The 23,318-nt window shown below is 39.7% G+C and overlaps 1 protein-coding gene across 3 annotated transcripts in view; it reads left to right on the top strand.

The window, feature by feature from the left end:
* CMC1 (C-X9-C motif containing 1) overlaps positions 1 to 23,318 on the top strand; it is a 77,001-nt gene that overhangs the window by 18,621 nt on the left and 35,062 nt on the right. The window lies entirely within an intron of this gene.

Below are 23,318 nucleotides of genomic sequence, written 5' to 3'. Positions count from 1 at the left end.
CCGTGCTCCCCCCCCGCTTCATTTTAGCGGAATCTGGTTTGCGATTACAGGGTTTTCAATCTTTGTTGTTTGAACAATGCAAATGGTAAAGACCTATGCGCTGCTATGTTCCAACTATAGTAATAATATCAGGGAAGAAGATTGCTGCACTCACTACTATGGTGTACTCGCACTCAAAATTACATAAATGAAAAAAATGTGGTGCGCTATCTCATCATAAATAGAACTAGAAGCTTTAGAAACCCAAAGTGACAGTCCAAGAAAATTTCAATAATAAACGTCCAATCCAGTATATGTTATGCTATGATCCAGCAATAATCAACACCGTGCTTGACTTGTGATCCCACTCCCTGCTCACCTTCACCATTGACCTATAGATTATAATAGGACAAAAACTCGCTTTATAAGGAAAACCTTTCTATTTAAAGAAGTCTATCCTGCTTCTACCTAGTAAACCGCCATTTATTTCCTCCATCAACTCCAAAACTATTACCTTTTTGTATCACTCAACCCTTCCTCCTAGATTGTAAGCTCTAACAAGCAGGGCCCTCTGTTACCAAATTGTATTGTAACTGTAATGTCTACCTTTATTTTGTAAAGCGCTGTGCAAACTGTTGGCGCTATATAAATCCTGTATAATAATAATAATAATGTGTCTCCAAATTTCTAATCCGTGATGTATTCCTTCCACGTATTATGCTTCTTTAAACTCCAGATCCGTGCAAAATAAAACAAAAACATACCATAGTGCAACACCTTTTTATATAACCAAAAATTAAACGTGTTACGGTATCCACTCACATGAAACAAATTATATGTAACTCCGAATTATAGTGAACATAAAAGCATTACTCCACCATGCATACTATATTGTGGTGTTTCCCATCACTGGGTAGGTGCACCATGCACTCACCTTCTCCCCTAACAAATAGGTCATACATTAGGGATGAAACCAAATTCTGGTTATCCACTGCCGATCCTTAGTAGCTGCTTCATTAGTTCTGGCCCTTTAAGGGAACATGCTCTCGGATATCCAGTGGAATTAAAGTGTATATGATCAAAATAAAGGGAATAGATCATAGTACAATCCCATAAAATATGAACACTTTATTCAAATAAAAAAATGCACTCACAAAAGTAATGAATCAAAAGCATTTCACAGCCATCAATCAAAATGGTTCTTTACATCACTCGTGCCGGTTTGGGCATAACCGGATATGACATCACCGGGCTCCACCCAACAGGTTTCATCACAGATCACAAGACTTCTTCAGGGTGAAGGTGAGCAGGGAGTGGGGGGGTCACACGTCGAGCACGTTGTTTATTATTGCTGGATGATAACACAACATATACTGGATTGGACATTTATTATTGAAATTTTCTTGGACTGTCACTTTGTGTTTCTAAAGCTTATAGTTATATTTATGATGAGATAGTGCAGGGCTTGAAAAAGCCCCTCGCCAAATGCGCACGTGCAGGAGAGGTCCGCTCTCCTACGCTGAGGAGAGACACCCTCTCAACCGCCGTGGGGGACACGAGGCCCGCTCTCAACCGCCGTGGGGGACACGAGGCCCGCTCTCAACCGCCGTGGGGGACACGAGGCCCGCTCTCAACCGCCGTGGGGGACACGAGGCCCGCTCTCAACCGCCGTGGGGGACACGAGGCCCGCTCTCAACCGCCGTGGGGGACACGAGGCCCGCTGTACACCGCCTTGGGGGACACGAGGCCCGCTGTACACCGCCTTGGGGGACACGAGGCCCGCTGTACACCGCCTTGGGGGACACGAGGCCCGCTGTACACCGCCTTGGGGGACACGAGGCTCGCTCTCCACCGCCTTGGGGGACACGAGTAAGGTTTGTGCCTGGCTAGTAGGTCTGGACTCGAAATTTTAACCCCTGAGCGCACCACATTTTTTCATTTAATCTTTCTTTGCTGCTCTGAAAAAGCTTTACTGATAAGTGGTGCTATAGGCATCTCCACACTGACAGTTCAGGTAACCAATCAGACTTTTCATCTCACTGATGACTTTGTAACTTTGGGCAGGGATCAGATTTATGAGATAATAGAGGTTCCCGATCATGTATGCTTTTTAGATGGACGAGGTGTGGCCACCGTGAAAAATTCTGTCCAGTCATTTGGTTTAGCTGTCTTAATTTGAGACTGCTTTATATAATTTAACTCTGCACAGATACAAAAGACATATGTTTTAGTGCAGCTCTGTAATCCTTCACCATATATTTATTTTTGAAATGCAAGCACCTTTATTTGACCTGGTATTGGCTTTTAGTAGCCCTTTTTCAGTGGTACCGCAGTGTGGGAGGAAGAAGCACTATAAGTAGTCAATCAGCTCAAGACGCTGATAGGAAGATAAGGCAGAGAAGAGTTGTGCTGCTTCTCCTTTTACTGTTCAGTCATATTCTGGAGTGGGTTCTGGGATGACCTAAAGTGATAACAAGGGCTCGAATTAAAAAAAATAAATAAATAAAAAAATGTCATACTTATCTGGTCTGTGCAATGGTTTTGCACAGAGGAGCCCCGATCCTCCTCTTCTAAGCTCACCCGCCAGCACTCGTGCCCCCATAGCAAGCCGCTTGCCAAGGGAGCACTGGTACGTGCTTGCTCCAGAGGCGGCACTGTGTGTCTCAGCCAATGAGGAGAGAGAGACCTGAGAGAGCTGAGGCTCCTGTGCACAGCGCTGGTTTGGAAGGGGGCTCAGGTAAGTATTAGGGGGGCTGTGGGGGAGCAACACACAGAAGGTTTTCACCTTCATGCATGAAGGTAAAAACCCTTCAGCCTTTACAACCACTTTAAGGATGTGGGTTGAATAACGCTAGCCTTTAAAATGAGGACATCTAGCAGTAGACAAAAACACAGTGGAGGAGATGAATATTGCAGTAAAAGCGGATGGTGGAAGAACTAAAGAAATACTCCCAAGACATACTGTTATATACTGCATGACTACTTTTGGTTGTTTTAATGGATTTATGCATATAAGTCAAACGTTTAGTCACTTAAACATTTAGATTAGAACTATTCTACTGAATACATGCTCACTTCGCTCATCAAAAGTGTCTTGTTGGCACCTAGTATGGACTGCCTGGCTCCTTACTTATACCTTTTTTTCCCACTCCCGTCCTTATGTCTCTTCAGCTTGGAAGAAAATGTATATTAACCCACATAAATATATTTATCAAATAAACAATAGGAAGGTCATCCAGCATTTAAAGCTGAAGTCTATTGAGAAAAATGTTTTGGTCATACAGCACCAGTCCAATATAGTACCACTAATGAAGAGTATCCCAGGTCCTGTTGGTAAGTATATTATTCTTTCCATCAGCGATGCTTGATACTCTCCACAGCTGTGATCTTCTGACACTGCTGGAGTGGAAGACTGTGGCTATGAAGGAAAGCGCTGCTTGCCCTCCCCTTCCTGTTTCCACAGCCATTTGGAAAACTGTGTGTGTAATTTTTCCTTTAGTGGGTATTGAGGAGTACCTAGTGCAAAAAAAAATCACTTTTTTTTTGGTTAAGGAACCAGGAAAACACAATGCCCTCCATGCTGCTAAACAGCCCTTCTTCATCACTCTTATTACTACCCTGCATAGCAGAGCAATACAAAGCAGAATGCTTACACAGTACAACACACTCAGCACAGTTAGTAAAACAGCACACAGTTAACCCTTTGATCGTCCCAGATGTTTACCCATTTCTGCCCAGTGTCATTAGTACAGTGTCAGTTTATTAGCACTGATCACTGTATTATTGTCATTGGGATGTCAGTGACAGTCCGTTCCCCCCCAGTGTCAGAATGCCCTCCGCAGTCCGGCTGTAAGTCGCTGATCGCCGCCGTTACTAGTATAAAAAAAAGAAAAAAAATTCCAGTGTATATATACCGCCATTTGTAGATGTTATAACTTTCACGTACACCAATTAATTTACATTTATTGGGATTTGTTTAAGCAAAGACATGTAGCAGAATACATTTTGGCCTAAATTTATGATGCAATTTGATTTTTTTTTTTCATTTTTTTATTGAAAAGTTTTTATAGCAAATTGTCAAAAAAATTTTTTTTTTTTTTCCAAAATTGTCAGACTTTTTTTGTTTATATCGCAAAAAATAAAAACCGCAGAGGCGATGAAATACCACCGAAAGAAAGCTCTTTTTGTGGGGGAAAAAAGACATACATTTCATTTGGGTGCAGCATTGCATGACTGCGCAATTGTCAGTTAATGTAACGCTTCTCCATATCGCAAAAAATGCCCTAGTCAGTAAGGGGAGTAAATCCTCTGGAGGGCAAGTGGTTAACTCTCTGCTTTGTTCACCACCTCAACCTCCACCCAGTAACTCACTTACTGCTCAGTAGATTGCCAATCACTTCAAAAACAAGATGTGATTTGTGGGGGCATCTCCACTGCACAGATATCTATTCCCACTTCACATGCCCTGTACAAAACCACATTCAGCACCTTCCTCTTTTAATTCTCCTTAATACAGGATAGGTTGCCAAACCTATCTCAGAAACCCGCCTTACCACCTGTCCACTGGACCCTTTTCCTATCTCCTACTTTGTCCACTTTTAGGTGATCCCTAAAAACCCATCTCTTCAGGGAAGCCTATCTTGCCTTTTGCTAACAACTGAATCTTTTATTTCTCCCACCAGTTCTTCCCTCACAGTTATTATCTTTTGTTCCAGCAACTCCTCCCTATTGGATTGTAAGCTCTCAGGTGCAGGGCTCTCTTAACCCTTTTGTATTGAACTATATTGTGGCTGTTCTGTCCCCCTTTATATTGTAAAGCACTGCTCAAACTGTTGGCTCTATATATTTGGACACGGGCACAATTTTCATACTTTTGGCTCTGTATGCCGCCAGAATAAATTAAAACAAAACAATCCAACTGAATTTGAAGTGCAGACTTTCAGCTTTTATTCAAGGGGTTGAGCATAAATATCAAGTACAAATTTTAGGAACTGCAACCGTTTTTATACACAGTTCCTCCATTTTCAGGGGCTCAAATATAATTGGACAAATGAATATCATAAGTAAAATGTTCATTTTTAATATTTTGTTGAGAATCCTTTACTGGCAATGACTGCCTGAAGTCTGGAACTCATTGACATTACCAAAGACTGGGTTTCCTCCTTTCTGATGCTTTGCCAGGCTCTAACTGCAGCTGTCTTCAATTGTTCTTTTTTTGTGGGTCTTTCTGCTTTTAGATTTGCTTTCAGCAAGTGAAATGCATGCTCAGTTCGGTTGATTGATCAGGTGATTGACTTGGTCATTGCAGAATATTCCACTTTTTTTCCTTCAAAAGCTCCTGGGTTGCTTTTGCAGTGTGTTTTGGATCATTGTCCATCTGTACTTTGAAGCACGTCCAATCAACTTTGGTGCATTTGGCTGAATCTGGGCTGACAGCATATCTCTAAACACTGCAGAATTCATCCGGCTGCTTCTGTCTTCTGCCACATCATCAATAAACACCAATGACCCAGTGCCACTGGTAGCCATTCATGCCCATGCCATCACACGGCCTCCACCATGTTTTACTGATTACTTTGTGTGCTTTGGATCATGAACTGTTCCAAGCCTTCTCCACACTTTTTCTTCCCATCATTCTGGTACAGATTATTCTTAGTTTCATCCATCCAAAGAATACTTTTCTAGAACTGGTCTGGCTTTTTTAGATTTTTTTTAGCAAAGTCTAATCTGGCTTTTCTATTCTTCAGGCTTATGAATGGTTCGCATCTTGTGGTGAACCCTCTGTATTTGCTCTTGTGAAGTCTTCTGTTGATTGTAGACTTTGACAATGATACGCCCACCTCCTGGAGAGTGCCCTTCACTTGTCTGGATATTGTGAATGGGTTTTTCTTTAGCATAGAGAGGATCCTGCAATCATCCACCCTGTTGTCTTCTGTGGACATCCATGTTTTTTTATGTTGCTGAGCTCACTAGTACGTTCTTTCTTCCGAATGTACCAAACTGTTGATTTGGCCACTCCTAATGTTGCTGCTATCTCTCTGATGGATTTGTTTCATTTTTTGAAGCCTTAAAATGGCCTGTTTCACTTGCATGGACAGCTCCTTTGAATACATGATGTAGATTCACAGCAATAGATTCCAAATCTAAATACCACAATTAGAATCAACTCCAGACCTTTTACCTGCTTAATTGATTAAGAAATAACGAAGGAGTAGCCCACACCTGGCCATGAAACAGCTTTTTATTCAATTGTCCAATTACTACTTGAAAAAGGGGGGATGGCTGCTATTAAGAGCTGTAATTCCTAAACCCTTCCAGTTTGGATGTACATACCCTCAAATTAAACCTGAGAGTGTGCACTTTCAGCCCATATTCATTGTATAACTATAGCTTGAATATGTTTTGGTAAATACCTGAAAGAAACTAAAATTGTGCCTGTGTCCAAATATATATGGACCTAACTGTATAAATCCTATATAATAATACTAATTCCAAATTACTGTTAAATGTAGGGGTCATATATGAGAACACAGTCTTCTAAGTGAGAAAATAGTCAGGGACCACTCCTAAGAGCATGTCTACCGAAATGATCTCCACTGAGCTGAACAACTTTTTCTCTATCTTGTAGTTTGTTAGGTGGAGAAATTAGCAGATCATAACAGGGACATATTGAAGAATAGGTAATTGAGTACATAGTGTGATTTTCTTGATTTTTTTCAGCTTGTGGTTTTATCATATTTGAAATTTGACTCTTAATGCAGTATTAAACACAAAACTAAAACTAATATATATTTGCAGCTTGCCAATGCTTAGATGCAGTGGCTTCATTAGGTTTAATTTTTAGGCTTTTTTCCCTCTGTTTTCACTTGGTGACCTAGCCAGTAACACAGCTCCTGTTTTAGAGCGTCCTCACTCTGGATGAAGGAGCACAGGAGAACCTTTTGGAGAGCAGTATTCTCATCCTGCGGAGAGAGGCGTGTTAGATGCACTAGCAGATTTGGATACAGTAACAAATGGAAGCCAAGCTCCAACACACTGCAGTTACAGCATATTTTTTTTTCTTTTGGGAAAAAGGTTTTTGCATGAATAAATCAAAGCCAGTCATTGTAAGCACCCCTGTCAGTGGTAAATGGTTTGTCTCAACCCCCTAACTGATATATTTGCAGGACAGCCTGTTCTGTTGAAAAACAGACTTACTGGCTGGATCTCCAGATGAAAAAAGAAAGAGAGCCCTAAAAAAGAAACCTATTGCAGCCATAACATCAAAGAATGGGTAAGCTGCAATATAATGTTTACTTTTGGGTTTAATGCCACATTAAGTCTTTAGTATACGACAAATTCTTACTTTGTAGCACGCTTGCCTTTTTGCTTTATATGACCAAGTATTTTAAAAAATGTGCTTAAAACTGTTGTGATACACCTTAACAAAAATTACTGTCTTTGGTAGGTATAAGAATAAAGGTTGTTGACAACACCCAGGTTTCCTCATAGTACTTCTCCTCTGGGCACACAATGATATTTAGTAGAAATGATTGGCCACAACATAACTTCAGGCCTCCCTTCTTCAAAGGCTGGCCAGTGTCAAGCATGGTTTCAGTAACATGTGCTTGTTCAACAATACTTCACCAGTAAGGAGCACTGTGTCCCTCAAGGGTTGCAGTAGGTTAAGACTAGGACATTTTCAAGTGACAAGAAAAGACCCATATGCGAAGAACTAGGCTCGTTTCTAGCTCCTCACCATACATTTGTAGGGCCCAAGGACAAATGAAAATGACATTTGATGGGAATAAGTTGAGGGGAATAGTTATGGTCTATTATGAGAGATGGTGTAACGAGAGAAGTGTGAGATACTTGGCGGCTTTAGAACCTTAAAGTATGGGTAGGTTGTGTCTAAGTGAATCAGTTTGTCAAATGTATTTCATGATACCTAGGGCATATTTCTTTGTTGCTTTACTCATCAGGTACTAGTATGTCTTTGTACAGTTCTACCTTTTATTCCTTTGTCTTTCTCTAGAAAACATATTTATGGTTATTTTCTAGTAACAATAAACTCTACAATAAAGTTATTGTAAAATGTATGTACCAACATATTAGAAGTTAGCATCTGGTGAGTTTCATCTAGCGTCATTTGTGGTTGTATCTTATTGTTCTGCACAATTTATGGAGTTTTAGGTTCAATGATATCAAACATCCAGGCTTGTAGTGACTTAAAACCAACTGGCTTCAAGGGTAGTGACCTTTCAAAGAGGTAAACTGAGGCTGGCACCTGATGAAATTGTATAGCTAGGCCCTCTGAATTGCTTTATTGCTTGAATTCAATAAAAATAAATACTCATATGTATAGTTGTTAGCAAATAAGGATTCCACAGAGAGCTCAATGTTGAAGAACAACAATGATAATTACATCAATGATGTTGGTGTAACATATTTAAATATGCTGAATTCAAATAATATTGTAATGCTATACAGTATATAAACATAATTTAAAAATAGACTTCCCTTCGTGGTAATGCTTGTAGCAATGAGGACAGGAGTTCCAAGAATACTTCAATGTACCCAATAATAAATTCTGCTTTGTCACGTGCCCTGATCAATAATTAAACCTTAGTCTAAAATGTACAGAGAAAAAAATATTCAAAAGGGTTGTCCCTGCAAATGCACCACACAGGAAACCATTCATCTACAACCAGTCTTCTGAGCTCTTCTAAATCTTGGTTTACATGGCTGCTGTCATATGGAACCAGTGCATGGAGCAGGGGATGCAGGCATCCCACACCTGACATTGTTGAATGCTGAAGATACTACTGGCCCAAGATTGGAGGGAGGGATGGTAGGCGTAATAAGAATTATGCTCCGTTGCAAGATTTTCTTTTCTTTTTAGCATTAAGGTCACTTTAATATTTTTAAAGGATGCACTAGGGATAAGCAGGGAGCGGGTGAAACCTAGCCTTGACATGTACAGGAAAAAGAGATTTGCATAAACCTTAAGCTACCAGTATCTCTTGATCATGGTGATTATTCTCATTCATTTATTTTTCTGGGATGGTGTTAATTGCTAGTACTCTAAACACATTTCAATAAAATCTTAATTTCAGTATAAAATTAAGTTAAGCCTTTTCTTTCACTGCTGTCTGAACCTGCTCCACAGTATTTTATGTGAAGATAATTACTCCCGTATATTGCATCTTGAATTACTTGTTCGTGTTTTTCTTTCCAGATAACTAACACATTGTAGTTGAATATAAATAAGTAGACCCCCCCCCAAACACCTATATGTAAATGTATCTATATGTGACTGATTTAATATTAGAATTTGTCTCTCTCCTTTTTATATAGGAAACCTAAAGTAAAAAAATAAACATAAATGATACAAAGAAGATTTGTATCTGTCTTTCGAATGAACACGCGGATTCAGTGCAAGACTTTTACTGCAGCATGTAAAATATAATTTGGGAGTGAACTTTTATTCCATTTGATTTTCAATGTCATCTCAACCCAGCTTATCAGCAGAATTAAGAGAGGGAGAGAGAGAGCACACTAGCACCACCATTACTATGTAGGGTGTTTTTAAGGGGAAGGAGCAGCTTTTACAAGGACAAAGAGACATGAAATGACTTTCAATGAAAGAAGCAGGCCTCATTAAAGCCACCAACAGCAGTTATTGACAGCTACACTTCCTATTAACAAGGAGCATTTAACTAAGAGTTTGGCTGTTGGATCTTTGGAGTTGATCTAATTTGCTTGCATTAATTAGTTTCTTTTGAGCATGGACACTTGGTGCTCACAACTATAGATTCATAGGACTAATTAGGAAACAGAATTGAACAGAATGTGGTAAAGTCTTAACCTTCTACCATAACCAGCTGGGGCTATGATAAAGACCAGAAAGCCCAAATGTTCCCTATTCAGGTAAAAGTACCCTAATGAATATCAATTTCAGCAAGCTGACAGGTTTTCTTTTTACCAAACATGCTTATGCCTTCAAAATGACATTACAAAAATAATGTATTTGTGTTCTGGATCAGTATACTGTATAATAAAGAGCAGTTTTCTTTTTTTAATTTTTATCTTGTGAGCTGGGTTTACGTAGATAGGATAATAACTTTAACCTTATAATAATCGGCAGCAAAAAAACTAACAAAGGGCTAGATTGCATTTTGCATGTCACAGTGCTTTCTGAATTATTTTAAAGCCCAAACATATCTAAATCTGAAATTGAGTTATGGGTGGATACTTCTAGACTCAATAGCACACTGGCTTATCTCTCAAGAACTCCAGAATTCCTGGCTATACCTTAACACAATAATTTCCTGATACTCCAAGGGGTTATAGGTAACTTTTGCTATATTCGTTTTTATGCAAAATATTTAAGAATAGCTCAAGCCGGTGGACATCTGGGACGTTTAGTGTCGTCAAATCATGCAGTTCAGAAAATCTAAGGGCTCATTTAAAGTATTGCATTGTGGGAACACATGGCAATGCACATTACATGTGTTTGTGCATTGAGGTGCCCCAATGCACCTTGCTGACAGATGTACATTGCGGAATGCTGCAGAATATGCTGTATGAATGATATCTTGTGGTACCATTGTGCAGCCAATTCAAATGTATAGAGCTAAAGCAAAAGGCATGTATGTGCCACACCCCTAATTAATAAAAATTGGGCATGTTTGGTGGCATTTTTAAGGCACAACTTAAACCTCCATTAAAATTTAAAGTTGTTATCCACAATCCTAAAATTTGTCAGCAAATACAACAAAGATTAAATTATAATCACTTTTTTTAACAGCATTACATACAGTCAGGTCCATAATTATTGGGACATCAACACAATTCTAACATTTTTGGCTCTATACACCACCACAATGGATTTGAAATGAAACAAACAAGATGTGCTTTAACTGCAGACTGTCAGTTTTAATTTGAGGGTATTTACATCCAAATCAGGTGAACGGTGTAGGAATTACAACAGTTTGCATATGTGCCTCCCACTTGTTAAGGGACCAAAAGTAATGGGACAATTGGCTTCTCAGCTGTTCCATGGCCAGGTGTGTGTTATTCCCTCATTATCCCAATTACAATGAGCAGATAAAAGGTCCAGAGTTCATTTCAAGTGTGCTATTTGCATTTGGAATCTGTTGCCGTCAACTCTCAAGATGAGATCCAAAGAGCTGTCACTATCAGTGAAGCAAGCCATCATTAGGCTGAAAAAACAAAACAAACCCATCAGAGAGATAGCAAAAACATTAGGCGTGGCCAAAACAACTGTTTGGAACATTCTTAAAAAGAAGGAACGCACCGGTGAGCTCAGCAACACCAAAAGACCCGGAAGACCACGGAAAACAACTGTGGTGGATGAGCGAAGAATTCTTTCCCTGGTGAAGAAAACACCCTTCACAACAGTTGGCCAGATCAAGAACACTCTCCAGGAGGTCGGTGTATGTGTGTCAAAGTCAACAATCAAGAGAAGACTTCACCAGAGTGAATACAGAGGGTTCACCACAAGATGGAAACCATTGGTGAGCTTCAAAAACAGGAAGGCCAGATTAGAGTTTGCCAAACGACATCTAAAAAAGCCTTCACAGTTCTGGAACAACATCCTATGGACAGATGAGACCAACATCAACTTGTACCAAAGTGATGGGAAAAGAAGAGTATGGAGAAGGAAAGGAACTGCTCATGATCCTAAGCATACCACCTCATCAGTGAAGCATGGTGGTGGTAGTGTCATGGCGTGGGCATGTATGGCTGCCAATGGAACTGGTTCTCTTGTATTTATTGATGATGTGACTGCTGACAAAAGCAGCAGGATGAATTCTGAAGTGTTTCGGGAATATTATCTGCTCATATTCAGCCAAATGCTTCACAACTCATTGGACGCCGCTTCACAGTGCAGATGGACAATGACCCAAAGCAGACTGCAAAAGCAACCAAAGAGTTTTTTAAGGGAAAGAAGTGGAATGTTATGCAATGGTCAAGTCAATCACCTGACCTTTATCCCACTGAGCATGCATTTCACTTGCTGAAGACAAAACTGAAGGGAAAATGCCCCAAGAACAAGCAGGAACTGAAGACAGTTGCAGTAGAGGCCTGGCAGAGCATCACCAGGGATGAAACCCAGCGTCTGGTGATGTCTATGCGTTCCACACTTCAGGCCGTAATTGACTGCAAAGGATTTGCAACCAAGTATTAAAAAGTGAAAGTTTGATTTATGATTATTATTCTGTCCCATTACTTTTGGTCCCTTAACAAGTGGGAGGCACGTATGCAAACTGTTGTAATTCCTACACCGTTCACCTGATTTGGATGTAAATACCCTCAAATTAAAGCTGACAGTCTGCAGTTAAAGCACATGTAGTTTGTTTCATTTCAAATCCATTGCGGTGGTGTATAGAGCCAAAAATGTTAGAATTCTGTCAATGTCCCAATATTTATGGACCTGACTGTAAGTTCGACTTTCCGGGAGCGTGACTCTTCCCATATATAGAAGTCATATATTCTTGTCAAAACACAGCTCAATGTGTTTCCTGGATTACATCCACTTCTTCATTAGCTACAAATGGAACTAGACTAGCATATCTGGAAACTCTCCATAAGGAGCAGATGGAAAAACTCCCACCTAAAAGCCCGACAAGGCGATCCAGCTTGTATGGCCCCACTTCGTGTATGTGCCCAAAAGGATGGGCTGCTCTAACACAGAACATGCTAATGTGCAACACAACACGTGCATGTTTTAATGCACCAAGTGTACCAGGCTGATGTGATTGGACCTTATGTATTAATGTGTACTTACAGAGAACTGCACTTTTCTTCAGCCAACAATCACCATTATATCCATCCTGAAAGTATATCCTCACAAGTAATGTCACTACTGCATATGTTTTACTTTTACTATTACTTACTTTTGTTATGGAAATGTCCTTTTTTTGTAAGAAAAGTGCCCAGTAGTAAAACAAGTGTTGATGGTAGCATTTCATCACATGATTGTATGTGATCCTCAATATCACTGTGCTACATATATGTTTAGTACTAAACTAATCTTGCATACTAATGTTATACTAATGCTCAAATTTTGTCTGACTCTTTCTGAATTGGCTGAAAGCCCAGCCATCAGTGGCCCTGCAAACACTACCCTGCTTGACGAAAGGTATTTTAAAATCGACTGAGCTGAATAAAAAAAAAATATTGTCCAAACAGTGACTGCATCAAATTAGATGCAGCCATTGTTTAGGTATCCATGCAACCATTGGTCCTACAACTACTGAATACAATAGCTGGCTGTGGATATTCCTTCATCCATGCTGTTTAGCATAGAGAGGGGAATCATCTGGTTTTCTCTTGTTCAGCCCACATATAGGTGGGAATTATGGTAGATGTAGGTTCCCAGCAGGCACACATCACTAGAAAGTGGCAGGAGGAAACCACACATATCTCCTCTCTGTGCACAGCATGTCTGATAGCCTGCCTTAACTTCACAGCTACTTCTTTTTCAGGGTATTAGCTGGCCATACACAGGCACTAGTAGCATAGAAATTGCATTTATTGCTTTTAATACAAATGAAAAATGTTGGTAATGGAAAAGAACTGTCTGAAGTTGAGCTTTAAGGAGAAGCTGAACTTGTGAAGCAGTGCCCCCTCAGAAAAAGCAGGCAGAGGGCATAGAACACTGTTCTACCTTCTGCTGATCTTTTCCCACTACTGACTTACCATGCTCTTTTCTGCGCTGTGTTGAGGCAGTCTTCCACCGTGCTTTGCTTCCTGATGTCAGCGTCTCCTGCAAGTAAAACAATGAGCAGCACAGTAGTGACGTTAGTCTAACAGTGAGAGGACCAGTGCCTTAGATCCTGCAATGCAGATATAGCTATTTGGATGTAGGTTCAGGGAGTGCCTAGGCACCCTCATATACTAGGTAGTGCATAGTTCTCTTTCATTTGGAAATTTGGAAAAAAAGATATTTTTCAAGGTACCATTAGGGCCCTTTCACACTGATGCAATTTTGTTGTGTTGCCTTTATAAAAATCTAAGAAAAACACAAAAATATTTCTCCTGAAATCCTATGGGGCTCTTCACACTGCTGCACTGCAGATGCACTGTGTTTTCAAAAATCCTGCATGCTGCATCTTTTGTGCTCTTTTCAAAACTACCAAAAATGTAGCTCCTCATTGAAATAAATAGAAAACACATCAAAAATGCTCCACGTTTGAACTTTTGGAGTGTTTTTGAGTCCCAGGTCTATGTTTCAAAGTGCGTGCCATCCAGAAATTGCATCGAAAACACAAAAAAAAAGCATATGCTTTTTTAATGTGTTTTTTCAGCAGAGCCGTATGAAAGCACTCTTTGCCAAATGTACCACTTCAAAATGTCCCCATAATATTGCAGATATTTACTTTTAGTATTCAGGTCCATTTTAGCAGACGCAGAGAGAGTGCCAGACAGGATTGTGCTATGTAATAAGTCTGTGTAAATTTTAAAATTGGAGAGACAAAAATTCAGATTGTTTGGCAAGTAAAAGCTCCCATATATGTATAGCTGTGGGGTTAGTGGCTAGCAGTTTTCCCTGGAGTTCAGCTTTCTGATTTTTTTTTTTAATCGTTAATATTATTTAATTATACCACATTAAAGAAAAATGAATTTGGCCTATTATTGTGGAGCCTAGCACTTGTATATTAACATAAGTCAATTTCTGTTGTGCTAAGTAAATATCATTCAGTGTACCTTTGACCAGCTTGGTTTTATAGATCATTCAATGGCAGACTTGCATTTCACAAGTAGCACACTTCACTTGATAATCTCTCATAATGATCTTACTGTATGTGCTTTTCTTATTACCTAGAAATTCAAAAACGCTGGCTTTGAAAGTATTCATTGTTTCTATAAAGGACCAGACGGTGCCTAGAATTTGAAAGGGACTTTGCAGAAAAAGCTTGCTTCTCAGCTGTGTATTATGGCGTGCAACTGTGCCAAACAGAGATACTTAACAACCTTTTTAAATAGTGAACCTGTGAATTTATCTTGTCTATGCTATTTGCCCAGCTTATATAAAAGAAAGTCTAAATTATGGCCATAAGAGATCATTCAGTTAAATATATGAAGTAGGTGGAAAAACCCTCCACTCTGTGTTTAAATGATTTCATCATTTTTACCCTCTAAGTAGATTTGAGGCTACTGAAGCGATTGAAGCCTCTTAACTTTTTTCCATGCACAACCCAGCATGGGAGCCCATTGGGTTCAGTGTGTTTCAAAGTTTGTTTCCTTGTGAAGATAAAAATATGAAGTTATAAGCTCAGTAGTAGGAGGAACTGGTTTAGGTGCTTAGGTGTTAATAACTGACTGTTGGGTAATGATTATGATCATTCTTAATAGCGCTCACGCAGGAAGGGTTTTTTCTTCCAGCTTATGATATTCACAGCCCTTTGAACCTATTATTTAAGAATGTATTACCAGAGTTTATAGTGTAATAGGTTGGGTATATATGTTTGTCATTTTTTTTTATTTGTTTAATATTCAAAAGGTAGAGTAGTATATAGTTTAATTTATAAGCAATGTTGTCCATTATGCCACAGAATGTACCAGCTGTCACTTTTTCTGTATTTAGGCACCTTTCACACTGGTGTGCTTTTGCCATGCTGTTCCAGGGTTACAAAAGCACATGAAAACTGTTCCCCATTAAAGTAGAACTATAGGTAAAACTTTTTTTTCATTTTGGATAGAGCAAGGGATTATTATTATTATACAGTATTTATATAGTGCCAAAAAGTTTGCTCAGCGCTGTACATTATAGTGGGGGACATTACATGAGACAATACAGTAACAATACAATACACGAGGGGTTCGAGGGCCCTGCTCCTTTGAGCTTACAATCTAGGAGGGAGGGGATAGTGGTACAGGAGGAAATGGCTGTGGGGGATGGAGTGGTAGGAGGAGTGGAGTAGATCGGCTGTTAGGTGAGGGCAGGGTAGGCTTCCCTGAAGAGATGGGTTTTCAGGGTGCACCTAAAGGTGAGGAGGGTAGATGACAGTCTGATGGATTGGGGTAGTGAGTTCCAGAGGATGGTTATAACCCCTGTCAGATTTTTTTTTGCCATCTTTGTTCCATTGGGGAGATTAACCTTCACTTCCTTTCCCATAGCAAAACCTGAAGTGAGAGGAAATTCCTGCAAATTAAGGGAATTTATTGGGGACCCCCAGGTCACCAGAACGAATGTCCCCATTGGAAGATTTCCCCTCAATTACTTTTTTGGGGACAACCCAAAATTCTGGATTTTCCTTTACTTTCACTTTCAATTATAATAGTAAACAGAACAAATAGGGTGAATCTTCATAACGGGAACAGACAGCAATAAAAACCTGACAGGTTATAATTCCAGTTTTTCAAAAGCACATCGAAAAGACCCTTCCATTGTAAGTCTATGGGAACACATCGAAAACACATCAATAGCCCTTAGTAATGAGATGGTAGCTCAACCTGCAATTTTTAGAAATCTGCAGTCTGATCAAGGTCTGTTAAAGTGGTTGTAAATCCTTATATACCCAATGAAGTAACAAGCCTCAGGTGATGCACAGAGCTGAAACAAATCCTTAAACATAAATTGTACATGTTTATCTGCAGACTCTTCTCTACAGCCTTCCAAAACACACATTCTATGCAGCATCTTTCAGCAGCAGAAAGCAAGATGTGGGAATCTGATGTCACACACTGCGCAGCTAGAGCATAGCGCTCTGTGAAATCTGATAGCTGATTGAAGGGACAGACCCCCCCTCTAACAGGCTCTTAGAGGAAAACACAGAGCTGAATCTATGAGTCACCTAAGTACTGGGGGGGCGGGGGGGGTGCAGGCTGACGTTTTGGGTTAGTGACTCGTAACAGAGGGATCAGAGCAGGTTTAGACTTGGTGCTTTGGATTCAGGATAGCACACACTATACAGGGATGTGCTTTGTTCACTTTTCATGTTTGAGGTTTACAACCTCTTTAAACTGGTGATACACTGATACTTCTGTTGGCAGAATGGAAACCATCAGACAGGTTCCTCCAACCTCCAAGATAAACTTTATTTGGTTGCTGGTTGCTTTACTTTTGACTCCTAAATTAATCTGTGTAGGAATCTGTTTTGAATGCCCAACTGAAACTAAAATTTGTATAATGATGGCTACATATCTCTCATAAAATACCTGTACACTGTAGGCAAAACCAATAATTTGTTTTTCAAAACCCTGAAAGTGTAGGAGTTGATAAGACAATGTCACCCCACCTACACATATTTTTAAAGCAGACCTAAGGTAAAAAAATAGTTAAAATATAGAGTTGGGACTTTAGATATACCACTGGTAGCCAATATCAGAGACCAAATTTACTTTATATAAAAAAAAAAGCATAATTTTTATTACAAACATTCAGTTGAAAATTCACACATTTAACATGAGTTTAACAAAATACCAATTTCAAAAGACAAATTATTATTTGCTGTCATACGTCCTTATAGTAGTCAACACGTTTTGTGGGTCCCCCCGCTTCTTCAGGACCCTTCTTGAGGGGGTAATATATACACACTTTGTTGCAAGTTTTTTTTATAATCCACTTTTTTGTTTTTCTCTTTAGAATTTAACCCTATTATATTTTGTTTAATTTCTTGTCTCAAAGCAACCACCATTGGTCTTGAAAAAGCGGTGGTACCCACCAACCGAGTTGACCACTAAAAGGACATATGACAGCCATCAAGAATAATTTGTCTTTTGGAATTGGTATTCTATTAAACTTTTGTTAAATGTGTGAATTTGTAACTGAATGTTTGGAATAAAAATTGTGCTTTGTTATATATAGAGTAAATTTGGTATTTTATATTGGCTACCAGTTGTATATCTAAAGTCTCAACTCTATATTTTTTTTTAATCTTATATGTACATGGGATGATACCCTGGAGAGACGTATTATCTAACTGATCTAGACATCACACCCCTATATAACACTTTGCAACTATCTGTAGAAAATAGTTCCATCTGTTCCAATGGTCTGACACCGGCAAAGTTCCTTGCTGACATCTTCCTGGCTTCTTCCAGGTGTCGGCCTTCAGCCATCTTGATTGGCAAGTATGGGATGACTTCACTTTTGCTCATGCGCATCCTGGGATATAGGCACTGTGCTCGAACATAAGCTGAGCTTCGCATGCAGCATACATTCTACAGAGGATTGCGAATAGGCAAGTGAGTGTATTTTATTGCAGAAGAAGCACAGCTTGTCTCTCCTGCAGTAAAGAGCCTGCCTGTTAGCAATTGCTTTCAACTTTAGTTCCCTTTTAATTATATTGTTTCTTCTGACAATATTTAAATTAATCTCATTCTTCTATATACTCCTGCTCAAATTATAATAATTCCTTCTAATCAATTGTCATGCATGCCATAGCAGTAGAATTAATAAAAAAACAAAGACAAATGCCTTGCATCTAACCGAAGAGGCAGAGGTTTTATTATTTATAAGTGTGATTTAAAAGTAAAATCAGAAATATTGATTTCTACTTGACTGGAGACTTGATTTAGTTGGAATATCAGACTGATCCTAATCAGGTGAGAATTAATTGAGTCTGAGGTCTTAGATATTCACTGATGTTAACTGAACCATGATCAGTCTAGGCCAGGCTGGTTTGTGCATTACTATGACAATTCCAAGTAGCTCACGCACCCAGCATAGAACAATACACGGCAGTGTGTAATCTCATTCTCAAGCTCATCTTCTCAACTTCCTGGCTCATTACATGCACCCGCTAAAGATTCTCTGAGCACTTGCACATTGTAGGCTGCATCATAGCAAACTAATCAACCTTGATCTGGCACAAAATTAAAGGCATGCTAGCTTTGTGACGAAATGGGTTTTTGGAATCTGCCTTAGCTTCTTTACAACTCCACATACCGTATATGAGAGCAAATTTTATTGCTAAAAATACAACTTTCTGCTCTCTGGCTGTTACTAAACAATTACTGTTTATTACATCTACTTTATATAAGTTTCTCATTTATATTTACAATTTTTTTCTCAGTAAGTTTGCATTCCCCACCCATCCTTCTATAGAAACCACACCACTAGAGTAAACATCTTATGTAGAATTCATAAACCAGGCAAATTTAGCTTGCAGATGCCTATAAAAACATGTACCTCAACTGATGACAAAGGAAAAGGCAAAAATACAATTTTGTAGCTGTTAATATTAAAATTGTGTTACTTTTATGACCACTTAATGATCTACGTTAAAGCATAAGTTCACCTTTGCGAACAAGTTATATCTCCATCCGTTTTTAGGGTGCAACATGTAACATGTACCCTATGCTGCAGCTGCTAAGTTCAAGGAGAAGTTCCCTGCACTAGCTGTCACTTTTTAAAAACAGCGCGGCCGTGTGGAGCTCTGCCCACACAGCCACGTCATTCATTCACAGAGTTATGTGAATGAATGAACTACAAGTCCTGACAGACTTAACGGCTGTCAGCTTGTAGTTCTCAATGAACTACCATGGCACTGTAGGGTGCTGTGGTAGTTCATTGACTCCTCCTATCAGAATATCTGCCTGCCCGTATATCCCATACAGGCAAGCAGATATACTGACAGGTCTGCCTGCAAAAAAAGTGTAATTATTATTTTTTGTCAAAAGGTGAACTTATCCTTTAACCCTCTTGGTCTTTTTAACTGCCTCCCGCCCGCCATATAGTCCAATGACGGGCGCAAGGTGGTTCTCTCGTTCTGGGAGGACGTCATATGACGTCCTCCCATTCTCACCGTGCATGCGCAGCGATCTGCAGTGCGCTGTGTCCCTCAGACACAGTGGATCACCGATCCACGGTATGAGCTGAAGATGTCGGCTCGGTCATGTAATCAGCTGTGTCCAATCACAACTGATCGCATGTAAACAGGGAAATGCCGGTTATCGGCATTTCTCTCCTCACGAGCTGTCACACTCACAGCTTGTGAGGAGAGGGGAGCCGGTAATCGGCATTCCTTGGAGGGGACATGTACACTGATCATCAGGGCACTGATGATCAGTGTAGCCCCAGCAGTGCCACCTGTCAGTGTCCATCAGTGCTCATCCATGCCACTTGCCAGTGCCCATCAGTGCCACATCAATGCCACATATCAGTGCCTACCATTGCACATCAATGCCACATTTCAGTGCCTACCAGTGCACATCCATGCCACATATCAGTGCCCATCTGAGCTGCCTTTCAGTGCCACCCATCAGTGCCAGTCATTGCCACCTATCAATGCCAATCAGTGCCACCTATCAGTGCTGCCAATCAGTGCCAGCCAGTGCCGCATATCAGTGCCAGTCAGTGCTGCCTAGCAGTGCCAGTCAGTGCCATATATCAGTGCTGCCTTTCAGTGCCCATCAATGATGCCTGTCAATGCCCATCAGTGCCACATACCGGTGCCTCCTCATCAGTGTCCATCATGCAGCCTCATTGGCGCACATCAGTGAAGGAGAAAAATCACTTATTTACAAAATTTTATAACAAAAACTAAGAAAAAAAGGGTTTTTTTTCAAAGTTTTCAGTGGTTTTTGGTTTGTTTAAGAAAAAATAAAAAACCCAGAGGTGATTAAATACCACCAAAATAAAGCTCTATCTGTCACAAAAACAATGATAAATTTCATATGGGTACAGTGTTGCATGACCACGCAATTGTCATTCAAAGTGTGACAGCGCTGAAAGCTGGAAATTGGCCTGGACAGGAAGGGGGTATAAGTGCCCTGTAGGCTAGTGGTTAAAGACTGATTCCATAAAGTTATAAGATTCAAACTATAGTAATTGAGTTCACTGAATAACATATAACATTACTCGATAGGCAGACCAGTTATTTAAATGAAGGCCAGACAAAAATTATAATACTCCAATTAAAAAAGCAAATCCCGCATGCTGATATACTGTAAGATGTGGTTCAAATAATAAACTCTTGTATTAGCCTTTAACAAAGCCAAATACATGGTGCTGGAGCCAACCTAGCATTTTAGATTTTGCTTTGCTGCTTCTATACTATTTTTAATACAACCCTGGTTGCATTTGTATGCAGTGAAAACAGATTATTGACATTAATAAGTGCACAATTGAAGTTCCCTTCTGTGTTTCACTTCATGATCCAAAAAGTTAAACCGCTTTATTAACCTTTTACATACATGAATTTAAAATGCATATGAAACATCAAAACAGGGTCATGTATTCAAGCAATAATAAACCTTAGGGCACAGCAAGGATATCAACACAAGTACCACAATACTGTTTTTATGCCTTTAATGTTTTTTTGCATTAGCAATTTTAACATTTTGTGAGTTTTTGAGACTTGTTTTTGCTAAAATAAAATACATTTGTGGAGTAATGCTGTTTCATGTGAGCAGGGAAATTTGCCTGTCACTTCTAACCACAATATTGGAAGCACTTTATTCATATTTTTTTTTATTACAGTGGTCTGTAGAGTAGTAGATAGTGAGTCCAGACGTTAATGGTTTCAGCTCCTGTGCTGAGCATTGGGCCTTGGACTTTTATTCAGTACCAGCATCTTATCTGCTGGAATTCCATGCAGCCTTTAAAATTAGTCCAAATTTTCAGGTTGATTTCAAGGTACATAATAAAGGATAAGTTCCTGTTTTTATGTTGAAACATATAACATGGTCCAGCATCTGCACCTGTGATTCCCCCCTCCCCCTTGCTGTGACAGCGGGCAGGGGATCTTCTCCCCACACCCACTGTCACTGTTTGAAAACAGCACGGCCCCATCATTCATACAGTTTCCTGCGAATGAATAGCTTGCAAGTACCATCAGCCATTACAGCTTACTGCTTTTAGTTCTCAATGAACTAAGAGGGTGCTGGTAGTTCATGTTCATTGATCTTTGAGTAACTGCCTGCCCCTACGAGGTACGTGCAGGCAGCTATCCTGAGAGTCTGCAGGAGCCATGCTCTGTTAATCAGGTGCAGTGCTCTGTTATCTACAAAAAGGTGCATTCATTTTTTTTTTATTTTTTTTTTAAAGGTGAACTTAGCCTTTAAAGACACATATTAATGCCACTTCGTATGCATTATTATACCTTTGTTATACAGGATTTAAATAGTGGCAGCAGTTTTCATAACATTTTACAAAGTAAAGGGAGATAGTATAGTTACAGTACTATTCAAGGCAAAAGGGTTAGGAGGGACCTACTTTATTTTTAAAGCTAATGTAAGTTCCTGAATTTTATTTAGTATTAGTCTCCTGTTATCCTTTCTACAGCAGCACGCTGACTGGAAGAGGGAGAGGCAGGACTGGTAGCCAGTTAGGTGCACTGCATGCAATTGTTTGGATAAGGAACCTGTTGATAGAAAAGAGCAGAATGAGCAAACAGATGTCCTACTCAGCCTGCTTGTGCACCTTCGCTGTTCATCCACATGGTTGTGTGGCAGAGCTGTGTGAATATCAGGATTTTAAGAAATACAATTCCTTTGCCAGGTTTAGCAACTCTCATATACACTCACTGGCCACTTTATTAGGTACACCTTGCTAGTACCAAGTTGGCCCCTCTTTTGCCTTCAGAACATCCCTAATTCTTTGTGGCATAGGTTCAGTAAGGTGTTGGAAACATTCTTCAGAGATTTTGGTCTGTATTGACATGAGTTACTGTTGCCTTTCTATCATCTCAATCCAGTTTGCCCATTCTCCTCTGACATCAACAAGGCATATTTGTCCACACAACTGCCGTTCACTGGATATTTTCTCTTTTTCGAACCATTCTCTGTAAACCCTAGAGATGGTTGTATGTGAAAATCCGAGTAGATCAGCAGTTTTTGAAATACTCAGACCAGCCTGTCTAGCACCAACAACCATGCCACGTTCCAAGTCACCTAAATCCCCTTTCTTGCCCATTGTGATGCTCAGTTTGATCTTCAGCACATCTAGATGCCTAAATGCATTGAGTTGTCATGTGATTGGCTGATTAGCAATTTGTGTTACTAAGCAATCGAACAGGTCTACCTAATAAGTGGCTGGTCAGTGTATATTTAGTGACCGGTCATACTGGTGGGATTTGCAAATTGAAATCGCATCTAATGAATGTGAATGTCAGTGTCTTAACATGTACGTGTCTCTGCGTAGTAGTTCTTGCATTACTTTTTCTGCAGAATGGAAATCGCTCTGTAAATTGCAAAAAATTGTTAAAAATCTTCACAAATAGTAATAGTCTTCAGAAATTGCACTGAAATTGCACACAAATCGTGCGATTTTTAAATTGCAGCGGTGTGACCGGGGTGTAGTTTAGTTCTAAAACGAAGACTTGCAACTTCAGCAGCATTTTAAAATAGCACCTGGGTATCAACTAGTTAACACAGAATCACAT

Source organism: Staurois parvus, unplaced genomic scaffold (assembly GCF_062004578.1).
Source record: "Staurois parvus isolate SC_StPar_1 unplaced genomic scaffold, SC_StPar_1.0 ptg000021l, whole genome shotgun sequence".
NCBI classification, from domain to species: domain Eukaryota; kingdom Metazoa; phylum Chordata; class Amphibia; order Anura; family Ranidae; genus Staurois; species Staurois parvus.
Note: the sequence above shows the minus strand (reverse complement) of the source record. Positions and strands in the feature narration are given on the sequence as shown.